This window comes from Phyllostomus hastatus, unplaced genomic scaffold, assembly GCF_019186645.2.
Source record: "Phyllostomus hastatus isolate PE091 unplaced genomic scaffold, TTU_PhHast_1.1 phas_scaffold_46, whole genome shotgun sequence".
Classification (NCBI taxonomy): domain Eukaryota; kingdom Metazoa; phylum Chordata; class Mammalia; order Chiroptera; family Phyllostomidae; genus Phyllostomus; species Phyllostomus hastatus.
Window position 1 is genome coordinate 10,266,271 of NW_025334032.1, and position 21,651 is coordinate 10,287,921.

The following is a 21,651-nucleotide window of genomic DNA, read 5'->3' on the forward strand; positions in this document are numbered from 1 at the left end:
TACTTTTTTATACTTCCTACATTACTTCTTCATGGCTTCTTTGATATTTCTTCAATTCAGCACAGAGAGTGGTTCATGGAAATTTAGAATGCTATTCTCCCCTTCACGGCATTAATTTTAAGTTTGTTTGGGTTGGGAATGTGTTGCTTCAATTCTGTCTCATAGTCTGTACACAGGCAACATAACATATGTGCCATAATGGAATGTGTCAGGATTGAAGAGCCAAGCCATTAAGCAGTGCATGAAGCAAAGCCTCTCCAGCTAGTGTCCTGAGCTTGACTAGATATTAGAGAGGCCAGGCCTATACAAACAGAGCCCTTGAGTTGCAGTTTCTTGCACTCTGTTTGTATTCTCTGGTGTTTGCAGATGCTATGTAAGTCTTTTGATTGATTCTGTTTGGTTGGTTCAATGAGCAAAACCAATGGGCTTTGTTCCCTGTGAGCTGAGATAGCAAAAAACTGTAATGAAATGTTTCCACTTTCACATAAAGATTTTATCTTTGTTACAGCGAGCTTAATCACATTCAGTTCTCATGCATTTTCTGAGAATTGTTAATTATTAACAAAAATGTTCTATTAAATCTGATCTAAAGTTCATAAACATCAAATGTCCACTGTCAAATATCTATAAATAACTTATTTCCCACCAAAATATCTTTCATATCTTGCCTTGAATTATCTAAATGAATCAAACACAAATACTTTCACTTAACAATTATTAGAACAATTGCCTCATTTATGCATGCAATTTTTCATGATGAATTATCCATGAGGTATGGCTAACATTTCAGAAGACTGAAATGTTAGGCTAGACTAGGCTAAGGGTAACCTTTAAGTTTTACATATAGACTAAAACAATTTATACATGTATTTGCATGCTTATATGCTTATCCCAAGTAAAGATATCTCTATAACTTAAATTATACATGAAGTAAAAACAAAATTCCATTTTCCAATTATATTTACTGAAAATATTTCTCCTCTACTAAACTGTATCCTGGTTACATTAACTGTTTAATTATGTTGCTGCTTTATCTAAAATCATTTCTTTAAAACTTTTAGCATTTATTGGCTTTTGTTGAGATTTTCTTCTAAAGTCCACTGGTTATTTTCTTAATTTAGTTTTCAATAACATAATGTTAGAATGTCTTCAATCATAATTATAATTATTTTTTGGTAAAATATATATTTTGAAAATTCTTTTTTAGTGGTAGTTGAATGTACAAGCCCAATTGCACTACAATTTTCCTAATTTATAGAGATACTGTTTTATGATATTTATTTAAAAAGTTTCCTGAGAAGGAGGAGGTTCCAGTTGAGATGGAAGTGTAGGTAGAAACGTCTTCTTCCTTGAACAACCAGAAGAAGGATAACAACCAATTTAAAAATAATAAACAACCAGAAGTGCCAGAAAATCAACTGCATGGAACTCCAACAACCAAGGAGTTAAAGAAACACTCACCTGGACTGGTAGGTAGGGCAGAGATGGGCAGCCAAGCTGAGAGGATGCACAGCAAGGTGGTGGACAGCATGGCTGAAGGCAGGGCTGGCTGAACAGGAAAGTGAAGACTGAAAACTAGCTGTAAAATACTGTGAGGGTTGTGACAGTGGGAGAAACTCCCAGTTTCATGGGAGAGTTCATTGGAAAGTGGGGCTAGAGCAGAGTGAGCAAGTGTCATAGTTCCCTCGCTGATTCCTCCCCTACAGAGAACATCACAATGCATCAAACAGGGTTGCCCCACTCTGATGAATACCTAAGGCTCCACTCCTCACAACATAACAGATGTCCTGAGACAAAGAAATATGGTCCAAATGAAAGGACAGATCAAAACTCAAAAAAAAGAGAGCTAAGTGACAACCTATCTGATGCAGAGTTCAAAACACTGATAATCAAGATGCTCACAGAACTGACTGAGCTCAGTTGCAAAATGAAGTAACAAAGGCTACCCAAAGTGAAATAAAGCAAACTATACAGGGAACCAACAGTGAAGGGAAGGAAACTGGGACTCATATCAATGGTTTGTAACAAAAGGAAGAAATAAACATCCAAATGGAACAGAATGAAGAAACAAGAATTCAAAAAAATGAGAGGCTCTGTAACCTCTGGGACAACTTTAAATGCTCTAACGACCTACAAGAGCAAAAAATCAAAAACTTATCTGAAAAAATAATGAAGGAAAACTTCCCCAATCTGGCAAAGGAGACTTCCAGGAAGTCCAGGAAGCTCAGAGAGTCCCAAAGAAGTTGAAACCAAGGAGAAACACACCAAGGCACATCATAATTACATTATCCAAGATTAAAGATCAGGAGAGAATCTTAAAAGCAGTAAGAAACAAGGAGACAGTTACCTACAAAGGAGTTAACATAATATGATCAGCTGATTTCTCAAAAGGTACTTGACAGGCAAGAGGGGGCTGGAGAGAAGTATTACAAATCATGAAAGGCAAGGATATACATAGAAGATTATTCTATCCAACAAAGCTATCATTTAGAATGGAAGGGCAGATAAAGTGCTTCCCAGATAAGGTCAAGTTAAAGGAGTTCATCATCATCCAGCCCTTATTATATGAAATGTTAAAGTGACTTATCTAAGAAATAGAATATCAAAAACTATGAACAATAAAATGACAACAAACTCATAACTATCAACAACTGAACCAAAAAAAAAAAAAAAACTAAGCAAACAACTAGAACAGGAGTAGAACCAGAGAAATGGAGATCACATGGAGGGTTTTCAGTAGGGAAGCAGAAGGGAAGAATGGGGCAGGAAAGGTACAAGGAATAAGAAGCATAATTGGTAAGCATGAAACAGATGGGGATGGTTAAGAATAGTATAGGAAATAGAGAAGCCAAAGAACGTGTATGTACAACCCATGGAGATGAACTAAGGGGTCAGGGAATGCTGGAAGGCAGGGGGTGCAGGATGGAGGGGCGATAAAGTGGAGAAAAGAACTGGAACAACTATAATAGCATAATCAATAATATATACTTAAAAAAATGTTTCCTGTACATGCCATGCCTATGACATATACTTTACCTAAGAGGAAATAAAATAAGTAAATAGATGTGTATGAAACAGACAACATTATAGTTAGAAAATGCAAATGGTTGTTTTGTGCTTATTAAATTAGCAAAAATATAAAATATTTATGGTTCTCAAACCTGATACTCCTGCTGGTGAAAATAAAAATACAGAGGATACAGACTTCTTAAAAATCAATATGTTTAAACTTTGGAAAATCTCAAAATTATTCATATATGAGAATTATGTCAATAACCTCAAGTATTGCAATATTTCTATGCAAGAGTATGCTCACTTGAAGAGTGATTGAAGTGGTCACATTAGAACAGAACTTAACAAAAGCCTGCAAAATCTCAAAAATTAGAACACTGGGATTCATTACAGCATTGTTAATAAACTGGGCTTGTGTTTTGTATGTGTTTAAATGTCAACCTCAACAACACTTACCAATTGAATTACGTAAGGAATATTAATTCAAACCCCTTCTCAGATGCAGGTACTAGACCCACCTAGACGTAGAAAACCTAAAGACCTCCAAAGTTAAAAGTCCAGCACAATACATTTAATTTAGGCAACTAGATGTTTTCAGTGCTTCCAGAGGTCAATTGTCATGGGATTCCAGCATGACGAACTAAACTCAAAAACCCCAAGTTGGAAACCATGTTACATGTCATTTGACAGACCGTATTAAATTCTCCAGCTCCTTTCTTCCAGGCAGACGTTATCTTTGCTGCTAGCTTGGTCTTTACAAAAATATTTGCCATAGCATTCATGTTCTACTATCTATTCCAGTTGACTTGAAAATATTTAAATTTTAATCATTTATCCTTTCTTCTTATGTCTTCAGAAAAGTGATAAAATATTCAAACAGCAGTTCGGCTTTCACCTTTAACCAGAATAGCAAAGTCAAATACTAGTTCTCACATCAAATTGTTCAGGACCAACACAACTATTTTAGTTGTTTTAAGATGAAAATAAAATTTGCTTTTGTTTATTTAATAATCCTACAATTTGTTTCAATTACATTTTACAGCTAATGTTATTAACTGTAACTTTTATTTTATATTAGTACACTGTTATTTTGTATTAGTTTCAGATGTACAGCATAGTAGTTATACTTCACAAAGTGTTTTTTCCTGCCCACCCTCTGGCATCACATACAGTTATTACAATATTATTGACTACATTTCTATACTGTAATTTGCATACTCATCACTATTTTGTAACTGCTAATTCATACTTCTTAATCCCCTCACCTCCACTTTGGGAATATATCCAAAGAAACCCAAAACACTAATGTGAAATAATATATGCACCCCTATGTTCATTGCAGCATTATTTACAATAACCAATAAATGGAAACATCCCAAGTGCCCAGAAATAGACAAATGGATAAAATAAGTTTTAGTACATATATACAATGGAGTATGACTTGGCATAGAAAAGAATGAAATTCTACCATTTGTTACAGTATGGATGGATCTGGAGGGTATAATACTAGGTGAAATTAGTCAGTCAGTGAAAGGCAAATGCCAGATGATTTCACTTATATGTGGAATCTGAAAAACAAGGTAAACAAACAAAATTGAAACAGACTGGTAGACATACAGAGTAGACTGACTAGTGGTTGTCAGGGGTTAGGGTTAGGGGGTTGGGAGACTAGATGAAAATTTGCTATCTTTTCAATATGGTTTTGTCTATATCAAAATACACATCATGGTTTTTATTAGTTTTCTTCTTTATAAATGTAATATTATTTGAAAAACTCTGAAATACTTTAAAATACCATTGATGTTACATTTTTCTGAATATATAGTTCACTAACTCAGTTATCATATACAGATAGTGCATTAATTTATTTACTTTAAATTATCTAAGCCCTTCTCCCTAAAAACTCTTGTATTTCTGCTCTTCACCATGTAACATTGCAGGCTTTATCGCTTTGGCTTGTTCTAGTTGATAGATATAGGAAATATGAAGTCTGGTTGCCTCAGTTGTTCCTGTCCATCCTTGATCAAGTGACACAAAACCCAGTTAGTAACTTCATTGTGGCCAGAAGAGCTGTTTAGGCAACCCCAGCTTTAGCAATTAATTCATGATGTGCTAAATAAATGGTAATTGTTAAAATCATTGAGTTGTGATTTTTATGCAGTTTCATAGTGGCAAATAATAACTTATTATCATTTTATTTTGTTTGAAAACTAACCAAGACTAATTCACAATTATTTATGTGTTTCATATTGCAATGCCACCTCTCGATTTAAAGTTATTTACAAAAAAGAATATACCTGCATCAGTCTGTACTTTACAGTCTGATGTGTAATGACTTTACATGTGTGTTATAATGTATTATATACAGATTCAATCCTCATTATGTGTACATCCCTTGTGAATTTGTCCACTCACTAAAATATTTTGTAACCCCCAAATCAATGCTTGGGATACTTTCATGGTCATTCACAAATAGCAGAGTGGCCAGAAATTTGAATCTTCTGAAATGCCTATACCCAGCTGAGGTTGAACAACGTGTGGACACTCTGTCTTCTTGTTTCAGCTCTCATACTATAAACAAGTGTCCTTTTTATGGTTTATTTAGTACCCCCCACCTTTTTAGTGTTTTGGTGTTTTTTGTTAATGACATTGCTCTTCCAAATGTCTCTCAAACATAGTGCTGAGTGCTTCTCAATTTTCTGAAGCGCCAGAAAGCTGGCACTGAAAAATAAAATGTATCAGATGGACTGTAAGTGCAGTGTTATAAAGAAAAGAAACTATATAAAATTGGCACTTTTGTTCTCAACATATCTGTGTTACTGGTGTTACTTTGAGCTATATATCTGTTTGCTCTACACAAGAACAAGTTGTTCTTGCTGCTAGAAGAACTAGAGTCAATACAGTTATGGGACAGTGAGTTGATTTCTCTACTTCCTTGCACATCATGAACTAAATCATCAATGAAGTGATCCCTAGGAAGCCTTATTATTAGTCCCTGTGTGAGAAGTAGAAAGAACATCTTCGTTTTTAAGGTCCCAGACTGGATCTGTAGTCCTGGCAATTATTGAAATCACCTTTTCCTACATAAATGTGAAGCATTACTGTAAAAGCCATTGAAAAGGAACAAATACAAATTCCCACAATCATATTTTTACTGAAGCACTTTCATGATTTTAACTGCACTTGGAGAAATACTTTTTTTTCTCTCTTCACAGTAATATTCTGTATGTGCCTTTATGTTTCCCCTCATCTCTTGCATTGGAGTGAGTGTTGAATACTAATGGCAGGTAATATGTTGCAACCTCAAGCACTTCATTTTTCAAGATAATAGATTTCTGTTTTCTACATCTATTATTCATCATATACATTTTCAAGTAAAATTTAGTGAAACTGTATCAGATATTTGCAGATTTTCTACAAGTTACTTATCAGGTTGACCTGATAAGGTCAACCTTCCTCATTGACTTATCAATGAAGAAGTACATTTTTCCTTCAGTGATTGGGTTCTGAACTTTTCTTTCATACATTAGAAATAACAATAAATTTATTGATTCAGCTCTAATATCCTAAAGCTACCTTCTTATTTTTTATGTGAACATATCGTTTGCAAGGTTCAGAACTACTCTGAATTCCTGTTCTTAATCTATAAAAAATATATCTGATCTATAACTCAAAAAACTAATATTTGTGTTTTGTGTTCTATAAAACTACCAAATTCTGTATTTTATGACATCTCTGTATTTTATAACATTTTATTTAAAGAAAATTTTTATTTTTTTATTTAAAGAAAGAGTAAGAATTTTCTTACTCTTTAAATAATTGCTTAAGGAAAAGTATTATTAGAATTAAATGACAAGCAATTATTAAAATTGCTTATTTAACAAAAATTATTATTAATTAATAGTCTGACCTATATGTTGAAAATCAACATGAAACAAATTTTTATCTAACGGATCATCCAGTTATTTCTATCCTACCAAATACTGTCTTTAAGTCAGGTACATTCTATTATGAAATGTTCAATGTTTCTAATGCTTAAAAAAACAGTTTATCTAAAGAAACCTAAACACTAATTCAAAAGAATATATGTACCTTTATGTTCAATGCAGCATTATATACAATAGCCAAGATTTGGAAGCAGCCCAAGAGCCCATCAGTGTATGTGAATTAAAAAGTGGTGGTAATTTACACACTGGAATACTACTTAGCTATGAAAAAAATAAAGAATCTTACCTTTTGCTACAGCATTATGCTAAGTGAAATAATCCAGTCAAAAAGCCACACATACCATATGGATTTATTCATATGTGGATAATATGAACCAAATTAACCAAATAAACTAATAAACAAAATAGAGACAGACTGATAGAGAATAGACCGACAGCTGTCAGAGTGATGGGGATTTGTGGGGATTGGTGAAAAAAGTGAAGGGATTAAGGAAAAAAAACTTCATAGATAAAGACAACACTAGGGTGATTACCAGAGGGAAAGGGTGTTGGGGGGCAGTAGAAGAGGGTCTGAGGGGATAAATGGTGATGGAAAGAGACTTGACTTGAGGTAGTGAACACACAATATAATATACAGATGTATTGCATAATACAGATGTATTATAGAATTGTATACCTGAAATGATTTTATACCTATATGATTTTATTAACCAATGTCATCCTAATAAATTCAATAAAAATAATAAAATGTATGTTCTTTCCACAAATACATACTATATTTGTAAAAATATTATAATAATATACCATAAGCAAAGATTTTTAGCTTTGTCTCCACAAAAATATCATGCTAAATAAGAAATTTATGTTGGGCTAAATGCTAGGTAACCTTGGATGTTGAACTTTGACAAAATAGTAAATGTGACTATCTTATGATGTGCCCAATAGGAGGACATGGCCATGTTCAAGTTCAAAATCTACTAGTGCCAAGTATGTATGACAAAAGATCTTAGTCTTTTGAATAAGTCCTTAATTTACCATTCAAGACCCTTCTTTTTTCCCCTAGTACTTTCTTATTTGTTATTCCAGGAAATTGCTCACATACAATGCATTTTTATACCATCATGCTCTAATTGGCACATAAGTTAGACATGAAGAACCCCCCAAGCACCAGAAAAAATAGGGAAATAAATTACCCTGGAGATTAAACTATAAAATCAACACCTTAAGAAGAAAATTCAATTTAAAGAGACTGCAAGCCTCCAGGACCAAAGGATTTAACTCTAAAGAATTAAATATATTAACATATCTAAAACAAGAATATAGGAATTCCGAGGAACTGAGAGAATCTGAGTGAGCTTGAATTGGGGAAGGGTGTCAATGAGTTTATAAATATCAGAAAAAGACAAACAAGGAAAATAATTATTTGGAGAACTTACCAAACTAAAAATATCTACTATACAAACTACATTTGTAGGTATATATGGGTCATAAACACACATCTATGTGCCTGTCTCTCTATTATCTATCATTTATCTATCATCTATCAATCATCTATCTATCATCAATCATCTGCTTATCTATCATCTCTTTGTCTATCCTTGCAGATATGCGCACACATAGAATTACAAATATCCTCTCTAATTTAGACCATCAGCTATTTCATGGGGGGTGGAATAGAGCTAGGGAAGTTTCAGTGATAGGCATAGCTGCTGATGAATTCATCAGGAGCTTGCATGTTCACTCTTTCAGTATGTATCACTTTCAAAACCTTTTTAGGTATTAGTCCTTTTGTGGATTTATCTTTGCACACATCCTAATCTGTAATCTACTCAACTTTCATAAATTTTGGTAAAAATATCACTTTTATGAATATTTATGATCCAGTAAGTTCTAGTTATTTATTCCCTTAAAATTTCATATGTTTATCATCAATCCTATCACAATCTGTTTTAATCCATTGCTTATATGTGTGTCCTCTTCAGGAGGATGTTGTTGGTATTTGTTATCAGGCACACTGACAAACATGTTGTTCATAACCAATAAATGTGTTTTGACTACCCAGTGTTGAATGAATGAATGAATGCATGGATAATGAATGAAGACATCAGAAGCAGTTCTGGCTACTTGTGATGTCCTTTCCTTTACCTATATAAATATTACCAAGATATTTTAATCTACATACATTGACGGCAACATCATTTGGGATCAGCTCAAAATTGTTTTTTTTACCTTATATTTTACCCCTCATTAATATACTTTTTAATGACATCCATATGTACCCTAGTTCACTCACTTATCATTGGGAAAATAGAGACTCAATTTTGGACATTAATTTTTTTTGTATAGAATCACTTCTTAAGATTGCTTGTATATATAGTACTGACTACCAATAACTAAGGTATGCTGTTTTCCAAGGTAGTCATGTATTTGTAGTGAATTATTTTACTAAATGTACCACAAATCACTGAAATATTTTATGAATGTCTCAAAGTATCTAACATCTCAAACAGTAATTTATCTATGGAAAAAAGGGGTAAATATTTGCAATTTAAACAGCCAAATTTTTATAGTACAATGATACTGTAGTGTACATAACTGTCATAGAAGTTGTAAATGTAAGAAGACTATGGCAAAGATTACTGGCACTGGTCATCAGGAGTATGTCCCGTAGTTACAGAGGAATGTGTGGTATGGTGTCCCTGTGATATCGTGAAGTACATGTTTTCAGCTAGTTTAGCCCACATTGATTTCAATTTGTTTTTACAACCGGTTAAAATGTTATTTTTGGATTTTTTAAAAAACCTTAACAACCATTTGGACTCAAAATAGCAATAGCACTGTTATTATAACATTGTAATGAGATAAGATTACATGAATCAGAAATGCTACATTAATTCCATACTACAAAATACATGGGTTTAAACATTAGGAGGGTGAATGTTCTTGGTCTGTTATCAAGAATTTGCTATTTCCAAACATTTAAAAAAATAACTGACGTTTGCCAGAAAAAAAAAGTGTTGCTAGGCTCACTAATCTCTATTTGCTAAAGTATTTATTCAGTGCACACAGCAAATCTTAATCTTTGCCACTTAATGTGTCCACAGGACAGTGCACAGTACTTACCACAGCCTGCCAATAGCTAAATTGAAAAACAGAATAATTTTTATTTCAGTGAAACTCAGCATATCCTAAATACTTAGCTAATGCCACTAGCCCACATATCTCACTTTTTATTTCTTTCACCTAGCCCTACCATATGCCTGAATTTCTAAGTCAATACCACATGCAATTTCTTTCCAGACTTGATCCTTTTATTGTTTGTTTGTTTTTGGTTCTTATGATAAAAACTAAAATCATAAGACCATTTAAAATGTGAGAAATTTATCTCTTATTTTCAGGTAATATGATTGTCATTTATTTATACAAGCTTTTTCTAGTGCTACAGTGTTAAATTAATATAAGTATCCATTCTTTGATAACTACATATGAGATTCATTTCACATGGGAATCTACTAGGAACATGACAACAAGCAAGGGTAGCCTGAGCTCTGCCTCCTGTCTCCCCCACCCTCCCCATCCATAGCAGGGGAGTGAAGCTCCACTGAGCTCTGCTTTGCCTCTGGCACCCCCTCCACCCCCAATTCCACAATGGGGCTAATGAAGCTCATCACCACCTGAAGTCCGCTTTTCCTTCACCCCAATCTTCCTTGGGGACTGCCGTTCTAATGAATCTCAGGCCTCCATGTAATGCTCAGTCTAACCAACATTCACATAGAGTTTGCTAGTGAGAAATCAAATCCTGAGTGACTTTTATTTCTATTTCTTAAAATCTGCCTGAATTTTAAGTTTAAAATTGATTAGTGTTTATTCCGCTTGCTTTTATTAAAGCAATTTTAATGATAACTTTGTTAAAATTGATTGAAAGATTTTTTCACTAAATAGGTCCCTCTTTTGTAATATCCCATTCAAATTTCTGACCAAGTATTTATTTTTCTTTATCAACCAAATTTTAAATTAAAATATTCTTGCCTTAATTGGTACATGTTCTGCAAGAAAAACATATTCTTGCCTCTTGATTTATATATGGTAACATATTTATACATGATTTATAAATGTTGTTATAGTTATATATTTATACATAATAAAATTAAAATTGAAATTTGTATACTTCTAGTCAGGCAGGAATTCAGAGTATAATTCTTCCCACCTTGAGCTATTTCGCAGACAGTGGAACTAATCATCCAATTATATAAATATAGCTTGGTTTATAGAATGCATACAATAGATATGTTTGAACAGATTAATGAATAACTAAAAGATCATTCATAAATATATTCCCTGGACAAACACACCAAACACAAAACCTCACTTACTGGTAATATCCAATATTTATTTACTCAGAGAATGCCACTAAGAGCCTTGTCACCTGACAGCTATTTTTATTTTCTTTATTGCCTTAGTCACATCCTATTGGACTAAGGGATTTCATATTTACCCTGTCTCTTTTATATCATCACTTCAGTTTGCCAGTTTTAATTTATCCTCACAATTGATAATATATACATCCCTTAAAATTATTTTATATTTTAAATTTTTTACCTTGCCCTCAAAAGTCTTTATGATATGTCTCCTGCCTTCTTATATGATATCACTTTTTTCTAAAACATGAAAGTTTCATTCAAAATGAATTACTTCAGTCTTTGAAAATGCCATGGCTTTTTATGCCTACATGTCATGACACAGTTAACCCTGACTGCCTTTTCATACTTTAACTTCTTGTTGAACTTACATTAATCTGTCTTCCAAATTTTTGTTCTGATGTCACCACCTCTGCAATTACCAATTCGCAAAATGTTGCTAGGCAAACTGTCCCTTTAATTGTATGTTGAGTTACGATTATGTATCTATTTATTTACCACCAAATGAGTTTACCCAGTATACAACATGTTTTAGATAATCACTGTTTTTGAATTGAAAATTTTTTTTCATATCAACTTTGTCTCATCAAAGTAAAAAAAAAGTAGAAAGAAACAGATTTTAAAAGCACTAGTGTTGTAATGTTTAGCTTAGCCTTGTTTTAATTTTGGCTGAGCTATAGTGGCTATATTGTAAAAGAAATAGGTAATACTTATCTAGTCATCACAATAAATAAAGGTGAAGATTGTCATGCTGTAAGCATCAGTGATAAATCAGCAATAATTTCCTGAAATGTCAAGTGTTTGAGTTGTTACATATTTTTTGCTGTGAATCAAATTATTTTTAAATACCAAATGTGCTTTTGAATGTTACATTCTTCATCTAATAAATTTTTAACAAACCCTGCCTAATTTTACTATTTATTCCTCAGAATATGCTTATGTAGAAAAGGGAGCTAAAGCCCTGGGTGGCGTAGCTCAGTGGACTGAGCTCGGGCTGTGGACCAAAGTGTCCAGGTTTGATTCCCAGTCAGGCCACATACCTGGGTTGCAGGCCACGGCCCCCAGCAACCGCACATTGATGTTTCTCTCTCTCTCTTTTTCTCCCTCCCTTCCCTCTCTAAAAATAAATAAATAAAATCTTAAAAAAAGAAAAAGAAAAAGAAAAGGGAGCTAAAACTCCAATTTCAGGTGCCAGAGGAACACTCATAGCTTTGCAATCGATACTGTCTGGTGTCAGTAGAAGTATTGTCTCTCACTCATTTTTGCTATGAATTTATTTGCACATTATTTAACCTGTGTAATTTTTAATATTACTTGCTTTATTTTTATCAAAATAACATACTAATATATTTTTAAAAGGTAAGAGTTATCAAAAGCCATGTAATTGTGACAATTGGAGAAAAACAGCAGCTCACTGACCCTTCTACTTTTCTAAGAATCACAGAATAATCATGCTGGCAGCACTGAATTTATTTTTGGAAACTTTCCATGTTTTTAGATTAGGCTTTTCCAAACATCTACATGGGTGTGAAATCTGCAGTTGGGGATCAGAAACCAGGATTGGCATAAGTGGTTTACAGTTCCGTGTGTAGGGTTTTCTTAATTCCACCTTCCATTCCCTGTTCCCATTGCAAAAGTATGAACTTTTGCCTGCCCTGAATGACCCAGTAATCCCTTCTGTAGACTTTTAAATATCACAAAAAAAAAGGTGAGAAATGTTAGGCTTTAACAACAATCTCAACCAGGCAAAACACAGGTTAATCAATTAAGATTTGTTTAAATCACTTATATTATAAATCACTTATCAAGGAAATGATTTCCAAGGTATGTAAATATATTTAATAAAACAGAAAGGTATATATGATTACTTTAACAAAATTATTTAACATATGCGACTGAATCCCTTGTAATTGAGTGCAGTTACACAGAGATCCTATTAGAAGACATGGAAATACAGAGTTACCTGCTGTTTGAAGAATGCACACAACTTTAAGTTTAAGAATTTTTGGTAGTAAAACAGAAGTAAATCTCAGTAAAGTAAGAGAGGAAGTAATTCTAACATTAACTGAGGTCATATAAAACACACACTTTCAATATTGAAAATAGGTAAATAAAAGCATAAAACATTAAAACTAATGTTATTGGTGATATATTAACTCCTCCTACCAGGATGCTCCAATTTTTGTAGGCTGTGGAGTGTAGTCCTTTTTCTTTAAGAATAATTATTTGACTCATAGCTACACTGTGTGCCAGGGATTAAACAACATTACGACATTTATAAAAGAAGAAGGGGAAACTATTAAATCAAAACTATATCATGTAAATTTTCTGGTCTAAGACAGACTTTGTCACATTTACTTGTGGTCTGGGAAAATTTTGGGGGAAGGTTTCAGTAGCCTGCTGTGAAATAACTATCTATCTTGAAATTCTGCTTTATTATGAGCAGAGACACTGACTATCCTGAAATACACTAGCTTTTCTCTTTTTTCAGTTCCTTTCAATTGTTTTTTCTCAATTTTATTGTTGTTCAAGTGCAATTTTGTTTCCATTTTCACCCCACCATGCCCCCCAACTCCAATCATCCCCACCTCCCACACTCAAACCCACCCCTTTTGAATTTTTCCATGTGCCTTTTATACATGTTCCTTGATGGCACTCCCATTATCCCCTATTACCCCTCTTCTTCCTCCTCTCTGGTTACTGTCAGATTGTTCTTTATTTCAATGTCTCTGGTTGTATTTTGCTTGTTTGTTTTGTTGATTAGGTTCCACTTATAGGTGAGATCATATGGTATTTCTCTTTCACCACTTGGCTTGTTTCACTTAGTATAACACTCCTGAAACACCAATTCAAAAGAACCTATGCACTCCATTGTTCATAGCAGCACAATTCACAATAGCCAAGTGCTGGAAGCAACCTAAGTGCCCATCAGTAAATGAGTGGATCAAAAAATTATGATACATTTACACATGGAATACTACACAGCAGAAAGAAAGAAGGAGCTCCTACCCTTTGCAACAGCATGGATGGATCTACATTAACTTTTCAATGGTGTTTATATAGTCAACAGCCCTGGAAGACAGAGATCATGTCTTCTTTTAAGACTCAGGCAGAAAAAGATGGCAGCTATGCTCCAGGCAGCGTGATTCTCAGCTTCTGTGAAGAGGAGGGAAACTCGCTGATCGGTGGAGGAACAGAACAAGTGGCCTAGGTTACCGACACATTTTTTAAAACAGGACATCAAAAATTATAGCGATCATTGAAAAACCAGATGGTAAGGAGATTGCTTCAGGACAAAAGGGACCCAGGGACCAGCGCGGGGACCAGGGGGGTTGCAGTCCCCAGGCCCAGTGCTCCCAGGTCTGCCTCAGGGCACCCTGGAGAACAGAGTGGCTGCTCCCTCCCCAGACTATGGACTACAGGGGTTGAGCAACACCAGGACAGATGATGCAGCTTGAAGGCACAGAGAGGGCAGTTGGACTGGGAGACAATCGCCCAGGGGTTGCAAGCACCCACCCATAGCCCTGGGAGAAGTGAGTGCCTCTAGCCAGCATGACCAGGGACGGCCTGGAAGAGTGCCAGCACCCCTAGCCCCGTGGGAGTGTGGATCGGTGGAAAACCCAGACCTCGAAGCCCCAGTCCAGGAAAGGGTGCGGGCGTTCTCAGGTTTCTGGAGCCTGCAGTCCTGAACTGTGGAAGCTCGTACCCCCTCAGGAATCCCAACTCTCCCACTGTGAGCCCGGAAGGGACCCGCACTTGGTGCGTTCCTAGAGCCTGAAACTCAGAAATTTAGTGCATGGGCACGCTCTTTTATGATCCCCAGAGATTGCACCGTGAATCCACAAAAGTTGCGGTGCTTCCTGAGATCACAGAGCTCTCTGCAGTGGAATTTGGGGGAAGAGCATGTCTCCTTGCAATCCCTGGGGCATGCAACCTGAAACCGAAAAGACACAGGAGCCCTGCAGGAACCCAAAGCCCAGGAGACCCTGGCAGTGAGCTCCAGGGAGTGTGCTCGGGGAGCGCCCAGGGTCCTGTAGGGGAAAGTCAGATTGGCCCTGGTGAGAGTGCCTGGCTGGCCCTGGGGGACTTACTGAGATTTGACTGGAAAGAGTGACAAACATTTCAATCACCCCTCAGCCTCCTGAAGCCAGCAAGACCAGAAAAACTGGTCTGGCCAGTTAGAAACCAACAAGAGGTGTTTTATTTTGTTTTGTTTTGTTTGGCTGTTGTTGGTTGATTGATTTTATCTTGTGTTTTAAGTGACTTTTTATTTCTCAATTCTTATTATTTTTATATCTCTCAATCCCTTATGTTTCTCTTCCATTCATCCTGGTACTATTCCTTCCACTCCAAATTTATCTCTCCTGCACTCCATCTTCTGCTTTTTATCCTTTTTTTTTTAGCTTGCAAGTTACTGCAAATTTGTATTACTTTTTTCTCACTTTTCTGACATTTTTTTATTTTAATAGTATTTTGGTATTCTTCTTCTTTCTGTATAATCTTCTTTGCTTGGCTGGCTATACTGTCATTTGTTAGGTTCCCCCTGTTATCTCAGTCACAGTGTGGTGATAATTTACTATCCTTCATCTGTGTTCCATTAGTACACCTCTCAAGGTTCTATACTCCTTATTCTTGTTATCTAGATCTCATAGACTCTGCCACAGATTGTTGCTTTAATATTACTGTAAACAAGACATAGTTTATACAATTGTAAATACTACTCAACACCCCTCCCTGATCTCAGCCCACTTTGCAATTTCCTAAACTATATTATTGTGGAGGATGTCTCTTTTCTTTTACACACTACTCTTATTTATTAGTCTTTATTCCCACCTTACCTCAGAATCTGACCTCCCAAAGCCTCACAGCTTTCTAGATCCAACTAATAATCCTTTCATCCCCAATAAGAGTCTCACTTTCTTTCCATCCTTTCCAAAAGTGGATAGTGGGGTGGAGGATCATGGTTAACACTATAAGTAGCCAAAGGATATCCCATCTCTTCTCTACTGGCTGATAATGTAAATATCATAGTATACTGTCTTGCTGTTTTAAACCATTTTGCCTTACTCCTCCAACTGATCACAAAAAAGAGTAGGGGGAAGTTGTGAACAGGAGGATACATGAAGGAGATTGCACCACTGAATCTGACAGGTATTCTACCACAGAAGTTCACACCATAATAGCAGGGAACCAGACCAAATCAATTTAAGAAACAGAGGCTAACAAGAAGAATGCCATAAACAATGAGAAAAAAAATAAATAATCCCCAATTGAAGGGAAAGGAGGAAGCCTCAGGAAAAATGCTAAATGAAATAGAGGCAACTCAACTATCAGATATTGAGTTCAAAACAATGATTATCAGAAAGTTCATTATTCAATGAACTCACAAGGAGCAAACAGAAACTAGAGGGAAGCTACAACGATCTCACTGCAAACTATATAAACACAAAAAAGGAAATAGAAACTCTCAACAAGGGCCAAGATGAAATGAAGAATGCCGTTTCTGAACTGACAAACACAGTAGAAGGAATGAAAAACAGGATTGATGAAGCACAAGATTGGATAAGCAAGCTAGAGGACAAAGAAGAAAACAACACCGAGAAAGAGCAAGAAAAGGAAAAGAGACTCAGAAAGAATGAAGAGGGATTAAGAGAAATGCAAGACAATATGAAACATAATAAAATCCATATAATAGGGATACCAGAAAGAGAAGAAGGGCAAGGGATAGAAAACCTATTTGAAAGAGTAATGAAGGAAAACTTCCCTAATTTATCAAGAGAAAAAGTCACACAAATCCAGGAAACACAGAGAGTCCCAATCAAGAGGAACACAAAGAGGCCCACCTCAAGACACATCATAATTAAAATGGCAAAATTTCAAGACAAAGGGAGAATCTTAAAGGCAGCAAGGGAGAAAAAGGAAGTAACATACAAGGGAGCCCCAATAAGGCTAACAGCTGACTTCTCAATGTAAATACTCCAAGCCAGAAGAGAATGGCAAGAAATCTTCAAAGTAATGAGAACCAGAGGTCAGCAACCAAGGCTACTTTACCCAGCAAGGCTCTCAATCAAGACAGAAGGCCAAATAAGAAGCTTCCCAGACAAAAGAAGTCTAAAAGAATATACCTCCACCAAACCAGCTCTGCAAGAGATGAGAAAGGGACTGCTTTAAGGAAGGGAAGGAAGACAGAGAGAGAGAGAGGAACACATGTACATAAAAGACAATGAAGAAGTACCTATCAATAATAACCTTAAACCTAAATGGATTAAATGCTCCAATCAAAACACATAGAATAGCTCAATGGATAAGAAAAAATGACCCACATATACGCTGCCTACAAGAGACACACCTCTGGATAAAAGACCAGCACAGGATGAAAGTGAAGGGCTGGAAAAAAATCTTCCAAGCAAATGGACAGGAAAAAAAAGCTGGGGTAGCAATACTCATATCTGACAAAATACACTTCCAAAAAAGGACCATAAAGAGAGACCCAGAAGGTCATTTCATCTTACTCAAGGGAAGAATCCACCAAGAAGACATAAACATTGTAAACATATATGCACCCAACATAGGAGCACCCAAATACATAAAGAAAATCTTAGAGGACTTCAAGATAGATATTAACAGCAGGACAATTATAGTGAGGGATTTTAACACCCCACTATCAAAAATGGACAGATCTTCCAAAAAAAATATATCAACAAAGATATTGTTGCATTGAGCAATATCCTAGGTGAAATGGGCTTTACTGATATATACAGAACTCTCCATCCCAAAGAAGCTAAATACACATTCTTTTCAAATGCACATGCAACATTTTCAAAGATAGCCTGATGATAGGACACAAAAGAAACCTCAACAATTTGAAGAACACTGAAATCATACCAACCATTTTCTCAGATCATAAGGGACTGAAGCTAGAAACTAACCCCAAGGGAAAAAAACCCAAAACACTCAAAATCATGGAGATTAAATAGCATGCTATTAAACAATGAATGGGTCAAGAATGATATTAGGGAAGAAATCAAAGAGTTTCTGGAAACAAATGAAAACAAACTCACAACAACCCAAAACTTATGGGACACAGCCAAGGCAGTCCTGAGAGGGAAGTTCATAGCGATACAGGCCTACCTTAAAAAGCTGGAAACATTCCAAACAAACAACCTAACCCTACGTCTACAAGAACTCCAGGAACAATAACAAAGACAGCCCAGAGCAAGGAGAAGGAAGGAAATAACCAAGATCAGAGCAGAATTAAATGACATAAAGCCTAAAAGCACAATTCTAAGGGTCAATGGTTTCCAAGAGCCAGTTCTCTGAAAAGATAACCAAAACTGACAAGCCTTTAAGCAGACTCATCAAGAAAAAAAGAGAGAGAAGACCCACATCAACACAATCAGAAATGAAAGAGGAGAGATTACAACACATACCACAGAAATACAAAGGATTGTAAGAAATTACTACGAAGAACTGTATGCCAAGAAATTTGAAAACCTACGTGAAATGGACAACTTTCTAGAAAAATATAGTCTTCCAAAACTCAATGAAAAAGAAGCAGAAAGCCTAAAAAAAAAAAACAATAAAAGCAAATGAAATTGAAGCAGTAATCAAAAAACTCCCAACACACAAAAGCCCCGGACTAGATGGCTTCACAGGAGAATTTTACAAAACATTTAAGGAAGAGCTAACCCCTATCCTTCACAGACTATTCCAAAAAATCCAAAAAAATTGGGAGACTCCCAAACTCTCTTTATGAGGCCAACATCATCCTAATTCCAAAACCAGATAAAGACACAACAAATAAAGAAAACTTCAGGCCAATATCACTGATGAACTGAGACGCTAAAATCCTCAACAAAATACTGGCAAACCGCATCCAACAATACATTAAAAAGATCATTCACCATGACCAAGTGGGATTCACTCCAGGGATGCAAGGATGGTACAATATTCACAAATCAGTAAATGTAATACATCCCATAAACAAAAGCAAAGACAAAAATCACATGATCACATCAATAGATGCAGAAGAAGCATTTGATCAGGTACAGCACCCATTCATGATAAAAACACTCAGCAAAGTGGGAATAGAGGGAGCATTCCTCAACATAATAAAGGCCATATATGAGAGATCTACAGTCAACATCATACTCAATAGGCAAAAATTAAAATCTTTTCCACTAAGATCAGGAACAAGACAAGGCTGTCCACTTTCACCATTTCTATTCAATATAGTACTGGAAGTTTTAGCCACAGTGATCAGACAAGAAAAAGAAATAAAAAGCATCCAAATCAGAAAGAGGAAACAAAACTGTCACTGTTTGCAGATGACATGATAGTGTACATAGAAAATCCTATAGACTCCACCAAAAAAACTGCTTGACCTAATAAATGAATTTGGCAAAACAGCGGGATACAAAGTCAATATCCAGAAATCAAAGGCATTTCTGTACACCAACAATGAAACAGCAGAAGCAGAAATCAAGGAAAAAATCCCATTTGAAATAGCAAAAAGAAAAATAAAATATCTAGGAATAAAGCTAATTAAAGAGGTAAAAGACCTGTATTTAGAAAACTACATAACACTGAGGAAAGAAATCAAGGAAGACACAAACAAATGGAAACATATACCGTGTACATGGATTGGAAGATTTAATATCATCAAAATGTCCATACTACCCAAAGCAATTTATACATTCAATGCAATTCCTATTAAAGTACCAATGACTTATTTCACAGACATAGAACAAACACTTCAAAAATTTATATGGAATTATAAATGACCCCGAATAGCTGCTGCAATTTTGAGAAAGAAGAGTAAAGTAGGAGGGATCACAATACCCGACACTATATTATATTACAAGGCCACTGTAATCAAAACAGCCTGGTACTGTCATAAAAACAGTCCCATGGACCAATGGAACAGAAAAGAGAGCCCAGAAATAAGCCCTAGTCTCTATTGTCAATTAATATTTGACAAAGCATGCAGCAACAGAAAATGGAGTAAAAGTAGCCTCTTCAACAAATGGTGTTGAGAGAACTGGACCGCCATGTGCAAAAAAATGAAACTTGAGCACCAACTTACACCTTATACAAAAATCAATTCAAGGTGGATAAAAGACTTAAATATAAAACATGACACCATTAAAGTCCTAGGAGAGAATGTAGGTAGGAAAATCTCAGATATTTCACACAGAAACTTTTTTAATGACATGTCCCCTAGAGCAAGGGACATAAAGGAAAGAATAAACAAATGGGACCTCATCAAAATTAAAAGCTTCTGCACAGCTAAAGAAAACAGTATCAAAATTAAAAGAGAACCAACAGTATGGGAAAACATATTTGCCAATGACACCTCAGACAAGGGTTGGATCTCCAAAATATATAAAGAACTTACATGACTACACTCTAAGAAGACAAGGAATCCAATTAAAAAGTGGGCAAAGGACTTGAACAGACACTTCTCCAAGGAGGACATACAGAAAACCCAAAGACATGTGAAACAATGTTCATTATTGCTAGTTATCAGAGAGATGCAAATTAAAACCACAATGAGATACCACTTCACACCAGTCAGAATGGCCATCATAAACAAAGCAACAAACAACAAGTGTTGGAGAGGTTGTGTAGGAAAGGGGTCCCTAGGGCACTGTTGGTGGGACTGCAGACTGGTACAAGCACTATGGAAAGCAGTATGGAACTTCCTCAGAAAACTAAAAATGTATATGCCTTTTGACCTAGCAATTCCACTGCTGGGACTTTATTCTAAGAACACTAAAACACCAATACAAAAAGAACCTATGCACCCCAATGTTCAAAGCAGCACAATTTACAATAGCCAAGTGCTGGAAGCAACCTAGGTGCCCATCAGTAAACGAATGGATCAAAAACCTATGGTACATTTACACAATGGAATTCTATGCAGCAGAGAGAAAGAAGGAGCTCCTACCTTTTGCAACAGCTTGGATGGAGCTGGAAAGCATCATGCTAAGCGAAATAAGCCATGCAGTGAAAGACAAATACCATATGATCTCACCTTTAACAGGAACCTAAACAACAAAACAAAGAAACAAGCAAAATATAACCAAAGACACTGAAATACAGGACAGGCTGACAGTGACCACAGGGGAAAGAAGAGGGAATTCCAGGGGACAATGGGAAGGATTTACAGGAACAAATTTAAAGGACACATGGACAAAAAGTAGAGGGGGGGTGGTGGTAATGGGAGGGGGAAGGGAAAGTTGAGTGGGTGGGCTGGATTGGGAGTAAAAGGG